General features: G+C 37.8%; 1 protein-coding gene across 4 annotated transcripts in view; it reads right to left on the reverse strand.

Moving 5' to 3' along the window:
- cadm2a (cell adhesion molecule 2a) overlaps nt 1-15897 on the reverse strand; it is a 259250-nt gene that overhangs the window by 117392 nt on the left and 125961 nt on the right. Inside the window, exon 1 of one of the 4 annotated variants that reach the window (XM_030154803.1) lies at nt 9382-9447. The exons of the other annotated variants lie outside the window; for them this stretch is intronic. The gene's annotated coding sequence lies outside the window, so the exon portion shown is untranslated. Of the gene's footprint in view, nt 1-9381; nt 9448-15897 lie in introns of those variants that run through there. 4 annotated transcript variants of the gene reach the window in all.

Below are 15897 nucleotides of genomic sequence, written 5' to 3' on the forward strand. Positions count from 1 at the left end.
CTTCATTCTTACTATTTTAGTTGTGATTCTTTATGACATTAAATTGACATTGACATGAGGGTTATGCTTTAGCTTTGTGCTTTAGATGCATTAGTAATTGCATTTCATGTCACTTTCACTTGTAGCTTAAAACAGTCTTATAGGTTACAGTTAAGAGCTGAGAAAAACACTATAGAGAAAAAAAAATAATATCAGTGACTGTAACTGAGATTTCTTGTATATTCTTGGTACAAGACATTAAATATTTAAAATATTAGATTAATACAATTGTACATGTGCACTCTGACAGCTTTTTCTTTGGTTTGCCAATAGACACCCACGTCGGGGAATAAAGATCTTGTGTTGTTTCAAATTGATTTTCTTATTCTCTCCTCTTTCTTTACACACCCTCCTGTCAGAATGTTTCTATGTGTGCGATGTGGGTAAGTGTGCAGAAATGCCGGTGCATTTCTTTAGCAAGAAAGTGTAACCTATACAGGCCTACAAAGGGTTGGAGGTCATCATCACTGACACATAGCACAGTTATTGATTGGCTAAAAACAACAACACACAGGGCTATGGAGAGTTGAAAGAAAAAAGAAAAAAAAAAAAAAAGCTAAAGCATTACACTGAATTTAATGCAGACATTCACTTTGTGGCCCAAATCAACAAGCAGCCCATAAAAGAAAGGTGTATAAAAATACCAGGAAGACATTGAAGGCCACGGAACAAGAAAATTAGATGCATTTGTGTCAATTTGTGTGTTTGTGTGTTTGCTACTGTGGATGAAAATCCCTCTTGTGGTTTGAGCCACATTGTTTGATTCCACTGATTCCACAGTAAGAGTCGCCAGGGGCTTGTTGCCAAGGTTCAGCCAATTGAATTAGGGATTTGCAGTTCCCTCCTCAGTCCAACCCTCCTGACCATTTCCTGTTTCTAGGGATCCCGGAGGACCCTTCCTCTCCATTCAGCTGTGGACTGTAATTGTATTTAGGATGCCTGTGCAGACCCCGGTGGAGTACAACGGGAGGAGATAGAAAGAGAGACAAAGGAAGATAGAAACAGAGCTGAAAGGATGACTAAACATGATGGGGAAATAAAAAAGTGAAGAAAAAAAAAAGAATGGTGAATGTGAGAATTTGTAATAAAAAAAAAAAAAATAGATGTCCTGAGAGGGGAGAGACAGTGGCAAAGGGGTGGGGGGGCACATTGACAGACTATCCACCCATCTAAATTGAACACAAGGTCATCGTTCTCATTAGGTTTCCAAGCTTGAATAACCTGGGCTGTAGGAGACAGTTTGGTGTAAGTACTTCTATACCCATGCTATAAAGTAGGGATCTAATTGCCTATTATATCCAAAGACATTAGGATGGGGGTAAAATGATTTTCCTTCACCCTCCACCCGATTTAGAAGCTGCTGTGGTGTTATATCTCATAGCAACTATTACATGTATGACTTTGGAACAGATATTCTATCTCATGTTTGTCTACAAAACAGGTTAATGTGGTGTTATTGCAGGAAATAACTGCAAAAATGTGAATGTGTTCATAAGAAGGGAATGTTTATTAATATATACAAACTGATAATGTATTTCTAATATTTATAGCAGGTGTAATGCCATTAGAACCTGCTATAAAATGGTTTCTGTCCCATTTCTGCATCTTACACAATGAAGTATTGTCACTTCCTTTCGGACCCCCTGAGGGTTTTTCCCCATAAGTTCCCACCAGTGTTAAATCTACACACAAAGGTTACACACAATATTGTGCGATCCATCAGTAAAATTCAATCAGTTGTATTGTGTGGAGACTAATGCATTCCATTATAATGCCTTAAAATGAACTACATTTTTTTATGGTGATCTGTTGTTTCCAGCCTCTACCTGCCCCTTCACTGCGTTTTATACCATGGACCAGCAGGTCAGAGTGTGTGGGAGTACTGGGTTTTTTGCTCAGCATTCAATGGGAGAAAGGTCACAGCTCATCGACTGTAAATGCCTATGAAGTATTCGCAGCTACAAACAAATACGGATGAAACAAGTTAAACAAATAAATACACAATTGTCATCACCTTTAAAGGACATTACAAAGGAAAACAGAAGGAATCAGGGACCTTCTTTACAGAGAAAGGGTTTTACCTCCCACAGTATAGCTGCCTCTGCTGAGCAAAGACATTCCAATTCAGCTTTGAGAACACTAAAAATTAAAAGTTAAATATCAAGACTCAGAAAGTTAATGATGCTGGCTAATGTTTGAGTCAAATATCTCTCAGACAATACGGCTGAGACCATTTTGAATGAAGCACATTGTTAAACTGTGACTCAGACTGCCAGCTTCTAGTTACAGCTGGATGGGAGATCTAGTTTGACAGGCTAAGAGACAGAAGTTCACACTTGCAGAGATGATTTATTCAAAACTTACTGTGTAACTAGCTTCTGAAAACAATCATCTATTGTATCACCATCACACATTTTATTTTACTGCTCTTGCACTTTTGCTCACACAACAGCATTTGTGGTGCTTCAAATTCAGTAATTGCAGCTGTGCTTCTATCCATGGTCTCATTTTTGTGAAAGCATGTTTCTGTGTGAGTCCATCCAACTCCTGCTATGTTTTCTCCCAGTGGCCCACATCCAATGGGACCACGACACTATCTTTGGTGGTGCCCAACAGTTTTGTCTGACATGTGTTGGTCAGGGTTCGTCCTTCTGTTGCACTGCTTGGATCAAAGGGGGAAGCTACTCCACCCATCTGTGTCACTTTTAATTTATTGCAGGCACGACAGGCATTGCTTGCCTTGATGGTGAGGGCGTGACACAGATACACATGTCAGGTCACACACCACCATACACACAGCACAAGACGGGGGGAAACGAAGGGAGTGTGGCAGGAGAAGAGATAAGGCTGATTCAGGTAAATTGATGTATTAGAAAAACATTCAGACATCAATGCATTACTGTAACAACCATGAGTGAAAGCATATGGCATTATAGCGCTTCTACCTGTATATCCATTGCTGTAATTCTTTCACCTTCCACCAAAAATAAGAGGTCTCTTGGTCTTGCTTTGATGACCAGGTGCTGGGCAGGTGGTGTGGAGTGACAGGAGGTAGCTCTGCATGTGTGTGCGGGTGTGTGCGTATGTTTGTGTGTTGGTATGATAGAGGAAAATTCATTCCCACAGTAATGAGAGAGGTGCCAACTGCTCTTCCATCTGGCATTGAGAAAACTTTTTTTCGCTATCTCTCTTCCCTCCTTCCTTTCTCACCCTTACACTTCTCATCATCTGTTCATTTGCTTCTACTTAAGTATCATCCATTTTGACATTTTCAGATGATGTAAACACTCAACTACCCACACGCACTTCATCCTAGTCCGACACATTAGACCTGAGAAATTCAAGCTACACCTCCTACTGAATCTGAAATGGTACATCAGCTTTTTACAAATGGAGCCAATTGGCATAAACATCTGGTTGTGAAATATCTGTGGCTTAAACATACTGTAGCTGTAGCTTCTGCATTAAATCCCACTGTACTGTATAGCACTGGCAAAAATGTGACTGTTTATTTGCGCCTTCTACAGATAACTTGCATAGGCCGACCAATTTCAAATTTCATCAGGTGTAGGAATAATGAGATACCTGATGATTTAACAGAAATAAAACCCAGCAATGAAACAGCAATGCTGATGCTAATATAAATCAGCACATTCTTTTTTAATGTCTATATTACCGAAAACATACAATTTTCAGTAAAAATATAAAGAACACCAATAATGCAGGCGACAATTCCCCCTGTAGCTATTTCATTACTGCTTCATTGCAATGTAAAAGGGTTTACTTCCAGAGCATTGACTTTATGCAGTTGACTGAAAGCAGTGTGCTCCATCTGCAGCCACTAACGTGACAAATTGACATTGCACTAAGTCATTATGCATGCTAATCCATTGGGGTTACAGTGGCTTTGTGTGCAAGATTTCAACCTAACTAATGCAAAATAACCACACAAACTTTCTGCTACATCAAACTTGTTGATTATAACTTAGGATTCTGGCAGTTACAGAGTAAACAAGCCAATGAAATCCGAAGGACATGATGGAAATATATACAGTTTCTACTCTCCACATTAATGAAGCACATATTATGTGCAATTTTCTCTCTTATCCTCATAGTTATCCAAAGTTTCCAGGGATGACAAACTTGTCTAGCAAAAAAAGCTACAGTTTTAATTGCAGTGTGTTGTGATGCAACAAAAGTGCATATGATGCTAATACTGCTGACAAAAAAAATCTAACTTTATTATGAATAAAAATAAGATAACTTTATTATTTTTTTTTTCTTGACAAGTCATGTAAACAGTAAATAGTTGGGAGCTGAGGAGTAATGATTAATTGCACTTCATCAAAACTGTGCATTGTGTGCAGTTAGTCTCACACAAATACCAATGTTTACTTTACTCCATCTCTCATTAGTATGGTGACCATTTTAAAACAAATAGCATTGCTGTAGCAGAACTCTTTTATTGATCAAGTAGGTATGTTTTCCTGAGCATCTCTGAAGGCACCATCTGATCAAGAACAGCAGTTTTTTTGCCTTTTTATTTTTTCCTGCTGCGACCTGAAATAAAACAAAGGATGAATATGTGTAGCTTGTTGCATTTCTCTGGGAGGTTTTTTTTTTTTTTCTTTTGTTAAAGTCTAACACAGGTTATTTAATTAAAAGTAACAAGTCACCTCACTCTACCTTCAGAGTTAAGGTTGACTCATATTGTTATCCCCAAAGGGACATTTGGTCTTCTTCCACAGCTGAATACATACTCAAAACTTTACCATTAGTGATTAGCATTGCGAAACCTGCCATTGAAGGTGCTCCAAGACAAACTCCAGATCTACATCAGTAGCTTACTCAGGGTATGAAAATTAACATTTGTATATATGTGATTTTGTGTGTGTGTGTGTGTGTGTGTGTGTGTGTGTGTGTGGGGTGGGGGGGTGGGGGGTTGGAAGGATGTGGAGGACACCTGCTCAATTTGGAGACAACAGGAAAAGTCATCTGAATGGGAATGGAACCTGGAATCTGTTAAGAAGCCTGCGGTTCAGCCTTCAATACATAGTCTGTTAGAATAAACCTACCATTGGACGGCTATTTCAGTCTGCATGCTTTGTCTTTAGCATAAAACAGCAGCTTCTGAGTTAGCAGCTAGGAAATAACAACTTTACACAGATTTAGATCATGCAATAATGAAAGCACCTGTGGTTCTTTGTTGCGTTTTCTTTACCATGACTTTAGCCATTTAATTGTTTCCTCATGCCCCTTAAAGAAATCGTTCCAGATCCTCTGCAAAGACACCAACACTGCTTCTTTGGCTTAGCACTGCCCAAGATGATTGTTATTGATTTAAAGCAATACAAACACACCAGAGACATTTTAGTCATTATTTCAGAATGGTAATGAGTTCAGTCAGACCTTTCTCTAACACTGGCACAGCTCTAAAACAAAGTGTGGAGATGTGCCTTAATGTTTATTTAGACCGTACATGACCTACCTCTAGGCTATCAAATTAGCGTATGTATCTTTGGGAAATGGAGCAAAGGAGAGGAGTCATTCACCCAACGTACCAAATAAAACCCGATCACTGTCACTATTTACTCTTCACACCCCGCCCAGTCTTTATCTCTCACACACACACATGAAGGCAGGCAGACAGGCCGACAGACATGCTTGCATACAACACACATTAATTGACTTTCCGGCTTCTTCTTCGGCATTTTGAGTGACAGGGGCCGCCAGGGGAGATGGGTAATGATGAGGCAGCTGGCAAATGGGCTGATGGGTAATGAGGGACCCGGTGCTGGCAGCCGATGGTTAGATGCTGAATTAAACAGTATCTACTGTGTGCTAACCATGCTATATACATTCACTATGCTGCTCACTGAACGTGACAATGTAAATACACTGACACCTGAAACACAAAGACAAACTTCATCTGTCACATGTCAAATTATTGTATTATATGCATAGTTTATCAGCATCACTCTACTCAAATATAAATGTTTATAGAACGGCTCTTTTTCTGCCAGCTTATTCTACTTAGCTTATGCCAGTCACCTTGCATACAATAAGCTCCAAAACCTCATAGTGCAATTCCAGTGGCAATATTGCCACTGATGGGATAAAAATTGTGTTCAGCCTGGCCAGGCAGCTCATCCCTACGGTCTATGCACAAGTTTTCATTGCAACAAATCTATTTTTTTAGTTTCTACACAACTACGTTGTCCCCACAAAACCTTCTTGCATGTACACCCTCTGTCACAGGACATGTTTTTTGCTGGGGTAGCAGAATAGCCCCACATAAAGCCTTTTAAGCTTAACATATCTCATAGATATAAGGGATTCTCTTTTCGCTGACTGGAACCAGTAGATGTTCAGTATTCTCCATGGAACACTTGGATGCAGAGAAGTCAAGTACAAAGACTGTTACCATTTGGCAGTGTGTGCAGTGGGATTTTGGTCTACATGAGTGCAGTATATTATGTGTAGAACACATTAGACAGTACCATTATTGACTGTGGCCCATACTGTTCTATATAATATGACAAATGGCTCACCATGTTTCTGCGTATGTCCCTGCATGAATCGGTGCCTTTAAATGAACATGGTACTGCACAGTCTCACACTGTTAGACCCTCAGGGTCCGCACAAGTTAAAGTCAAACAGAGTATGTGGTATTAATTTTAACAAACCCACTAAAACTATGCCACAACTCATAGAAACATTGCATAGGAATATCTCGACCCTTAATACATATAATGATTTGAATCAATGCCAACACATTTGGAATAAGTGCAGGCTGGTAATGGCTCTGGAGCAGAAGGAAGATTTACAGCTCATCTCTTCACTCTGGTCTCACTGGGACTCAAAGTAAGCTAGTTAAACTGGGAGAACAGGGCTAATATTAGACCTTTTCATTGGACTGAACTTTATAGTTGTGGATGGTAACATCTTATGAGGTACAACAAGGTGTATTTCTCCAGGCCTTGGGTAGTTAAAGAGATAAAGGGAGTGGTGGCTGTTCTTGCCTTGGCTGCTTAGAGACAGTGGCAGACATTGTCCATTTGGGGTGCCATTAGAATGATGTAGTACTGAGCTTTCTGCTGACAATAGCAGGGACCTTATATGTTCTCTGTTTATTATTGGCCATTACAGATATTTACTGCAGCCACCATCAGTTGCATGACCCCTGAAAGCTTCCTACTAACCTCTTAGTCCTAACTAAGAGCCTTCCTGCACAGTACAGTTCTTTTAAACTGATTACAGTTAAACAGACGCTTTGGCTGGTGCTTGAGGCTTCTTTCCCTTTAAGACTTCTCAAGCAGCATTGGACGAATGCCACTTTTAACTTTGTAACCATCTACATTTTTAATTGCTAGTACTTGACACTGAACAGGCTTACTTTACAGCACTATCAGGAATATTCAACAGTGATTTATTGCATACAGTTAAAATTTCTCAAAGTCATACTAAACACTAAAACACAGTTTTTGAGCTGTAAACATAATTATTAAATGTGATGGAACACATTAATGCAGGTGATAATGGGCATTAAAATCAATAAATATGTAAGAAATCTGCACTTTACAGATGAAAGTGGCTCAACCGCTTCCCTTTTAAAAATCATTGAGCTTTCCCATCTCATCATCTCAACATCATAAATTTGTTGAAAAAATAAATATGTAAAAAATAAAATTAACACCTCCAATCAGGGGTGTTTATTCCACATGTCCTTCTGTCGGTCGCAAAACTGCTGCCTTGATCGGTTAATTTGTTTGTTGGGTTGAATCCAGAAAAACAGATTAAAACACTGCAGTGACCCAACAACACACTTTTCTGTTGGGGAAGTCTACTAAGTTAAAGAACGTTTCAGGGTTTTCAGTTCCCAGTGGGAAAAACTGAGTGACAGCAAGAAAAAGCTGTGAAGATATTCTAAGTATAGCAAACAGGTTAACAGTTCCTGAAGTTTCAGGCAGGGCTTTCACAGGTGTTAAATCCGGTACAAAGTCTAAAACCAATCCTTTCAGAGTATCATATGGTTCTACATAGATGTATTGTGATTCTCTGTTATACAGATGTTCCTGAGCTGCTCTTGTCACAACCAACCACACTGAACATTCAGTCCATTATCAACAGACAGTTTTGAACAAATGGTAAAGAGGAACGCTTCATGGACCTCCAGGCAATAATGAAAAATAGTAAAAGAGGTGCTCTTTGGTGAAGGGACTGTCAATGGCACTCTCTTATAATTTTAAATAAAATGCTTTTATTAATTGTGGGATGTCTCAATGGCTGGCCTTCATCAGGGGGACAAGCAGACAGTTTTTGACTGTCTAGCAGTTTTCAGGCTAAAGTTGCAATTAAATCCAGTGAGATTTGTTTATTGATATTTATAAGTAGTTCCAGAGAATGCAGTATTCATTCACATATAAATTTAATGAATGTGTTGGCATCTTTAATGTTTAACGCATTTTTGTTGTTGGGTTTGAGTGTGTTGTGTTCATCTCAAGTGACATACTGTAGCTGATAAAACATCAATAATGTCAATATTGCAGCAAAATCATGAAATAAATTGACATATTTTTTGATTCCACCTCAAACTTAGTGATGGATTTTTGCTTTATTGGTTCTCTCTTTTTTTTTTTTAGCTCTCTTTCTCAAAGTTAAAAATAAACATATGCCCCATAGACGATTGCAATGGGGAAACGTCTTGGTCCATAAGATGGAGAACAGAAAATGAAAGGATTGGCAGCTCATTATTCTGCTCCAAAAACAAGATTCTTTGTATGGTGAAATCCAAATATTGAAAGACCTTGCAGTATACTGTTGCTTGGCTCAGGAGAATGCATTACATCACTTTATGACAGTACAGTAATTCAGCTAGGGGAAATGAGGGAGTAATCAGAATGGAGATGAAACGCTTAGACTAAATTAGTATGACAAAAAAGCCTTTTCTAATTTGTAAATTGTACTTTTCTAAAGAAAATGTCTGGCACTCACAAAAAATCTATTTTGTTGATAAGTCTTTGCATCATAAATGCAGTTAAATAGAAGGTAGCACTGAAAAGTTTCATTCCATGGACATGCACTTGTATCACTTTATCTTAGAACTGCATGATAAAAAAATCGTATCAGAAAATGGATATATACACTGAGTAGGATGCAGCAGAGATTGATAGGAAAGATATCTGCATATAAATTTCACAATGGGTGTCAGAAAGTTTGGACCTAAAGTAAAACAGCCACAAATCAAATTTCTTTGATATCCAAAGAGAAAAAAAAAACATAATTTGGAGTCAGTTTTCACTCCAGACAACTGCATGCAAGCCCCATCACTATAACAGTTACCTGTCACACAAACATGCTTTGATCAAGTAGGGGACAAATGGATTTGTTCAAAGGGATGGAAACCAAGTCCGATAATGGACTTGTGTCAGAGTACAGGAAATTGTGTGCTTACCTGTTGATGAAACAACGGTGGTCAGGTAACAGTCAGGTCGGCAGAGGAAATGAAACACAAAATGAGAAAAGACAAGACATGAGTAAGGATTATCATTACAAAACATGTCAGAAATTACCAGATTTTATGAGTCTCAAAATTGAAAGACCATTACAGTGATGTATTATTTGATTCAGTCATTCTTGCTGTGATGTTATTGACAAGAGGGAAATGCTGTGTCTGCTCTGCTGTTAGATGGTGATGCTGGGTCAAGATCTGAGTGTATGCATGTTTGGAACTACAATGAATCAATCACAAAAGTAACAACAAATACTATGTTTGCACTCAGTTACAGCCTGAGCTCTTTGTGGTAATACACTGCGTTCATTCATTCATTTATTTTCCAAACAGCTTAATCCTTCGGTGAGTGGCAGGGGTGCTGGAGCTTATCCCAGCTATCATTAGACAAAGGTGGAGTACACCCTGGATGTGTCTCCAGTTCATCACAGGGTCAACATAGACAGACAAACAATCATTCACACCTATGTGCAATAGACTATTTAACCCAGTGTTTTTCAACCTTGGGGTCGGGACCCCACATGGGTTCGCCTGGAATTCAAATGGGGTCCCCTGAAATTTCTAGTAATTGATAAAAACAAAAACAAAAAATCTTGCTAATAAAAAATATATGAGTTGAAAGAGACAATCACATACATAAAATACATGACAAACTCTGAAACTGAAGCACTGTGGTACTGTTTATCTGTCAAATGTTCATTGTGGTCGGTTTCAGATGCTGCAGCTCTTTCATAATTCATACTTTGAGTTATTGTTTGTTCAGTATTAATTATCAGCCTTGTAAATACAATCTGGACTGACTGTACATATCCTGAGCAAGGAAAATAAAATTCTCACTTTGTGCAGTAATCTACAACTGGCTTTTCTGCCTCCATCCATAATAATATACATTATATAGACTAAATGTTGTCTAAAAATAATGTTTTATTTGCAACATAGTATAGCAAATTATTACATGATCAAAAGCAAATTTATTTTAGCAGGAAAAAAAAAAGTCTCCATTTTGAATGTCTGGGGTCACCACAAATGTGTGATGTTAAAATGGGGTCACGAGCCAAAAAAAAGGTTGGGAACCACAGATTTAGCCTATTTAAAGTACATGTCTTTGGATGGTGGGAGGAGGCTGAAGTACCTGGAGAGAACCCACACAAACACTGGGAAGTGACATCGTTAACCACTGCACCAATGTCACCCAGTATACTGAGTGTGTGCATAATAAAATGTTTTGTAGTGTGCAGTTTTAAATCACAGAAATGCTCTACATCCATTAGAGCTCTATTAAATGAGGCAAAGTAGAGGAGAGAAAAAGGAAGTGAAAAACACATACACACGTTACTTTTTTCAATCTAGAGCACCAAGGGAGAAAGCTTAAATGCTAGGGCAGCAAACTACAGTGACACCCTGGCCTTGATTGGTTGAGTCAACTAACTTGAGTGTGTCATAAGCTGGCAACAGCTGCTGAGTTTAAGTCCATTAGTTTTTAGGGAATAATACATCTTAAATGAATTATGTTGTGTAAATGACTCGCTGATCTCCCCAGGATTCAAGAGGAGAGGGATGATAATCCACTCCGCCTCTTCCTTTCTTCGCTCTCTCTGCCTTTGTTTACACTAAGCTGTGCCCCCAGAGGAAGGATAAGAGGGTTTAGTGAAGGGTTGCTGCATGTGATGTCATGTACACATGAATGGCAGCGGTGCACGTAGGCACATGCACACATATGAAGTCACTGAGGGGAATAAATTGATGAGGTTAGTCAATAAAATAACAAAATATTCTCCACTTATTTTATAAAATCAATATAGTCTTTAAAGATGCACTTAAAGGGCTCATATTTTGCTAAACCCACTTGTATTAGTCTTTGGTACATTTATTTGTGTATTTTTGGACCGTAATAGTTCATAAAGTTTGAATTTGAACCCTTCAGGTGCTGCAAAGCTATCTTTATATTCATTTTGGCAAAAATCCAGTGGATTTCTACAACCTGATTTAATTCCTGCTTAATTTGTTACGTCTATAACCAGTTACGTCATGACATTTGCACATTTAAGGTCAAGACTTCCAATGAACATTTCTCAGAGTACGACATAATTGTTTGTCAACAGCAGTAGTTGTAGTCCATACTGAAAATATGTCCAAACTTTGAGCCAATTACCTAAAATATTCAGTTGTTGGTTGAACGGGACAGAGCAGCACAGCCAACAACCTGGAGGGGGTGGGGCCTGAAGTGGCTCATGTGCATTTAAAGGGCCAGCGCTCAAAACGACCTGGTGTCATTATTCAGAAATAGAGTTGAAGATGGACCTGTGGAGTTGAATTAATGAAGAATTCAGACCCAAGCACAGCATTTACAGTTCATGTAGACCACAGGGAAATGTTTTAAATTGCATAATCCTACTTAGAAAAAGCAAATTATCACTCCTTTAAAGCACAAAAAAAATATATTTTTATTTCCAGTAATAATTAGTCTCAGCATGTGATTCCATCTATGCTGATTACTGACTCTGTTGGACCCACAATCACAATGTCCTTGGCAGTGCACCTCAACTCTATTTCCTCTGGTTAGAAATAGTTCCATTTAACAGATAATGTCATTTCCTTGTGTCTTGCAGGGCTACTGAAAGGCTGACTGGTTGCAGCCACACCGTGATGGGATCACAGTGTTCCTAGTTATGGTTAGATCCTGCTGTGTGGCTTTTATAGCAGCATTCGTCACTATCAGTGTCAAAGTGTAGGGTGTTTGTGTGTCAGTGGAGAGCTCAGCACATGCACATGGCAGGTAGAGACGCTCAGTACATCAGCTGTCATTATCAGCTGACGGGGAACAGGAGTATTTAGCGAACAATTAGACTGGTTTAATCAAAGGAGGCCAGAAATGAGTCCAGAAACAACAGAAGCCGGTAGATGCACAGTGTTTACATGTTCTGGATAATTCTGCTGCTCCTTCTCTTCTACTTCTGCTTCTCAGCAGGGAAGAGGAGCTGAGAGACACATCTCCCATAAAAACAGCCCTCATTAGGGACCCTCTACAGGGTGAACTGCAGGGGTAGGGACGTGACTGGAGCACCCTTGGCTGGAAAATGACTTTGAACCTTGTGCATGTTTAATAGCTGTCAAAATGAGTGAATCAATAATTAACATCAAACAATTTTGCACATCATATCAAGCCATGGAATATGACTGATATGGACTCGGGGTGGACATTTAATTTCATTTTTGAAGTCAAGTAATCAAAACAACACATGCCTAAATCAAAATAATAATAATTATAATAAAAATAATTTTTAAAAAATGACCTAAGAGTATAAGGAATATACCTTTTCAATTTTACAAAAAAACAAACAAACAAACAAACAAACAAAAAACAAATCCATGTATCCATGTGGACAGGGAAAACAGAGAGACTGGCAAACAATTGTGTCTGACTCTGTTTTGCTTATGTCTGTTATTGCAATGAACATGAACTGAACATAAACTCCAGATACAGTTGTGGAAACAATCATTACACCATCAAAAGTCATCAAAATAATGGTTATGCAAATCAAGTAATAACTCCTGTGTGCATCATGTGACTAAGAAAACATGGAATGCCTCAAAGCACTGTTTTTGGCAGTACAATGCCATAGCTATTGATGTAAGAACTTAAATGATTTTGGTTATCATCAAGAAAACCATGGAAAATTTCTAGATATCAGCTCTGAAATTAAACTCTTATGAGCTATTTTTGTTGTTATCATTATATTTGTCCAAACAAATGTACCTTTAGTTGTACCAGGCATTAAAATGAACAAAAAATTGAAGAAAACAAGGGGTGGTGTAATAATTTTTTCCACGACTGTATATAAATCAATGTATGACCTCCAGTAGATCAAGGTCAGCACAGATACTTTTGGGAGATCGGACCAGACCAGCATTAGGGCAAAATCCACATAATGTAAATTATACAACTAAAAAAACTAACTCAAAAAATGACAAATTCAAGAATCTGCATCTGCTACATCTTAAGTTTTAAGTCCAACAAAAACAATGGTTTATCCAAAATTTGTACCAGTTTGTGGTTATTTTTGTGTTGTCATGGGGACATTTTTGTTAAAGTGAAGGTGTAAAAAGAAAATATCTGTTTAGAAAAACATCCATGTTAGTGTGAACAGGACATTGTTGTTCATCATGGAGCCATGAAGAACAACCATGAAGCTCCAACCTTAGCTGATGATTTAAGTTCCTGATATTGCAACTTAGATGCTTAAATGTGTACAATTAAGTAGCATTTAGCAGTGATGATATAGATCAAAATGACCTGAACATCCATCGCTCAACCCTTCCTTTTTAAGTGAAAAAGAATAACAATGGTGGCTGGTAAAAATGCTAAAGGTCCTTTCTAGAGCAAGTTTTTGATTTGTCCATTATAGGCTACAGTAGAAATCAGGAACTGCTGTCTTGCACATATTAAAGGCTTATGCTAAGTTTACAAAAACACAGGTGAATATCCACAGATGAAAACATGATTAGGACTGTTATGTTACATTTCTGCAAATAGATCCTCCTAAATTCTGAACAGTGCACCTTTAATATTTGGAGTTTAAAGTAGCACATCCTGTCCTGTTGCTCCTGTACTGTCGCTCTTATCTTGGAATACACTGATGTTTCTATTTTAATATTATAGGGAAAGAGGAAAGTAAAACTAAATGAAAATGACAATATTCTATTCATTAAATAATGACTCGCATATTGATGTTTCCAGCATCTGGTGTGTTTGCTCATCAAGCCTAAAGTGGAACTTTGATATTGAGTGTAATCAATAGCTTCCTAATTAGAAATAAACAAGGGGACAGCTGTTAGTCACTTAAAAGGCAAATACAATATAACCACCAGATGCTTTACAATGTGTTTGAGTTAGAATAAGTGTGTGGGTGTGTGTGCATTATCTACAATTTTTCTTCTTTCTGTTGCTGTGTTGTTTTTATTTTCCAAAAGTAATTTTTGCCAACGTCTAAACTAGAGGTAAAAGTAATCACCAGTAATAAACAGCCTATACATTCCTAGGGCAAAAACTTTTAGCTTTCGGTTTTGTTGTTGTCGCAGCTGATAAAATAAAAATGTTGTAACTAAGGTAAACACTGCAGCAAATTGTTTTCCTGCTCACTTGTGTAAAAGGTTCAGAGCACTTACGCAGTGACCACCACTTACTCAAGAAAGAAATTTTCTTTACAGAGTTAAATGTGCTTTTTATTGATCTAAATCCCAGAGTCCCCTTTTTAGCACAACACTTTGCCACTCAAGACTTAAGTCTCCAAGTATAAAAATGAGACAATCAAATTCTAATTTCATTTAATTGACTCCTACATGTTGATGTTTACGCTTAGTTACTATTTTACAGACTCAGAAACAGACAGAAATGTCCTATCTGTTCACAAGTGACAAGCAATATAGTAGTTAATCATTAAACTTATTATTCTTCATCCATCCCCGTACCAAAGTGAAATCAATGACAGGCTGCCTGTTGTTATTGAAAGTGTGACACAGAGGTAATGACAAGTAAGGAAATTAGAATAAATTAAAATTATGTCCAGGTCCTTGCAGTCGACTGAATGAGATCACAATTATCCACCTATAAACATGCTTTCTTGTGCATATATGACAGATATAATCAGGCACTTATTCACATGCATCATACACAGTTTTATAAGGACATACATCATGATCACTCACTGGCTTGAAGCACTTTATTTATTTTCCACAGAGAAAAAAGAACAGAAGGGATCAATTACATGACCTGAGGCGGCCTGATCTTGTGTTACAGTATTTTATAGCATTTTTGTTTTCCCTACTTTCATATTTCTCCACTAAACTGTTTTGTCTGTTTATGTATAAAATGTAAGATAAACTGCCAAGATTGAAGCCATCATGAATGTAAAATGGCAGACCTACGGAGATTAACAATTAAATTCAGTGTATTTGCTTAACAATTTATGAAGGCCATCAAATGTTTTGGTGGAAACTAACTAAACTGAATGAAGTGCCATGGAAATGTATGCAATGCCATATCTGCAAACACACTGTGTACCAACAAAGATTTTATAAGTACTTTTTTTTCATTCTTGGACCAGATTTTAGTGCACAGATGGTCTGGCTGTTGGATTTCTCATTCATACTTGCAGTGACTTTCAAGAGCGATATCTGCCAATATCTATCTTAACCACGCTGAACAGAAACAATTAAATGGGAGATTTATTGTTCCTCATTTAGATTGTTTTCAGTCAAATATAGCTTCATATATTACAGTTTTGTTAAAAGAAATCTGTGTGCTGTAACACACAGGTATCTTCAATTCGGAAGTCTTAAAGATTCAT

The sequence above is a fragment of the Sphaeramia orbicularis genome, chromosome 14, assembly GCF_902148855.1.
Source record: "Sphaeramia orbicularis chromosome 14, fSphaOr1.1, whole genome shotgun sequence".
Taxonomy (NCBI): domain Eukaryota; kingdom Metazoa; phylum Chordata; class Actinopteri; order Kurtiformes; family Apogonidae; genus Sphaeramia; species Sphaeramia orbicularis.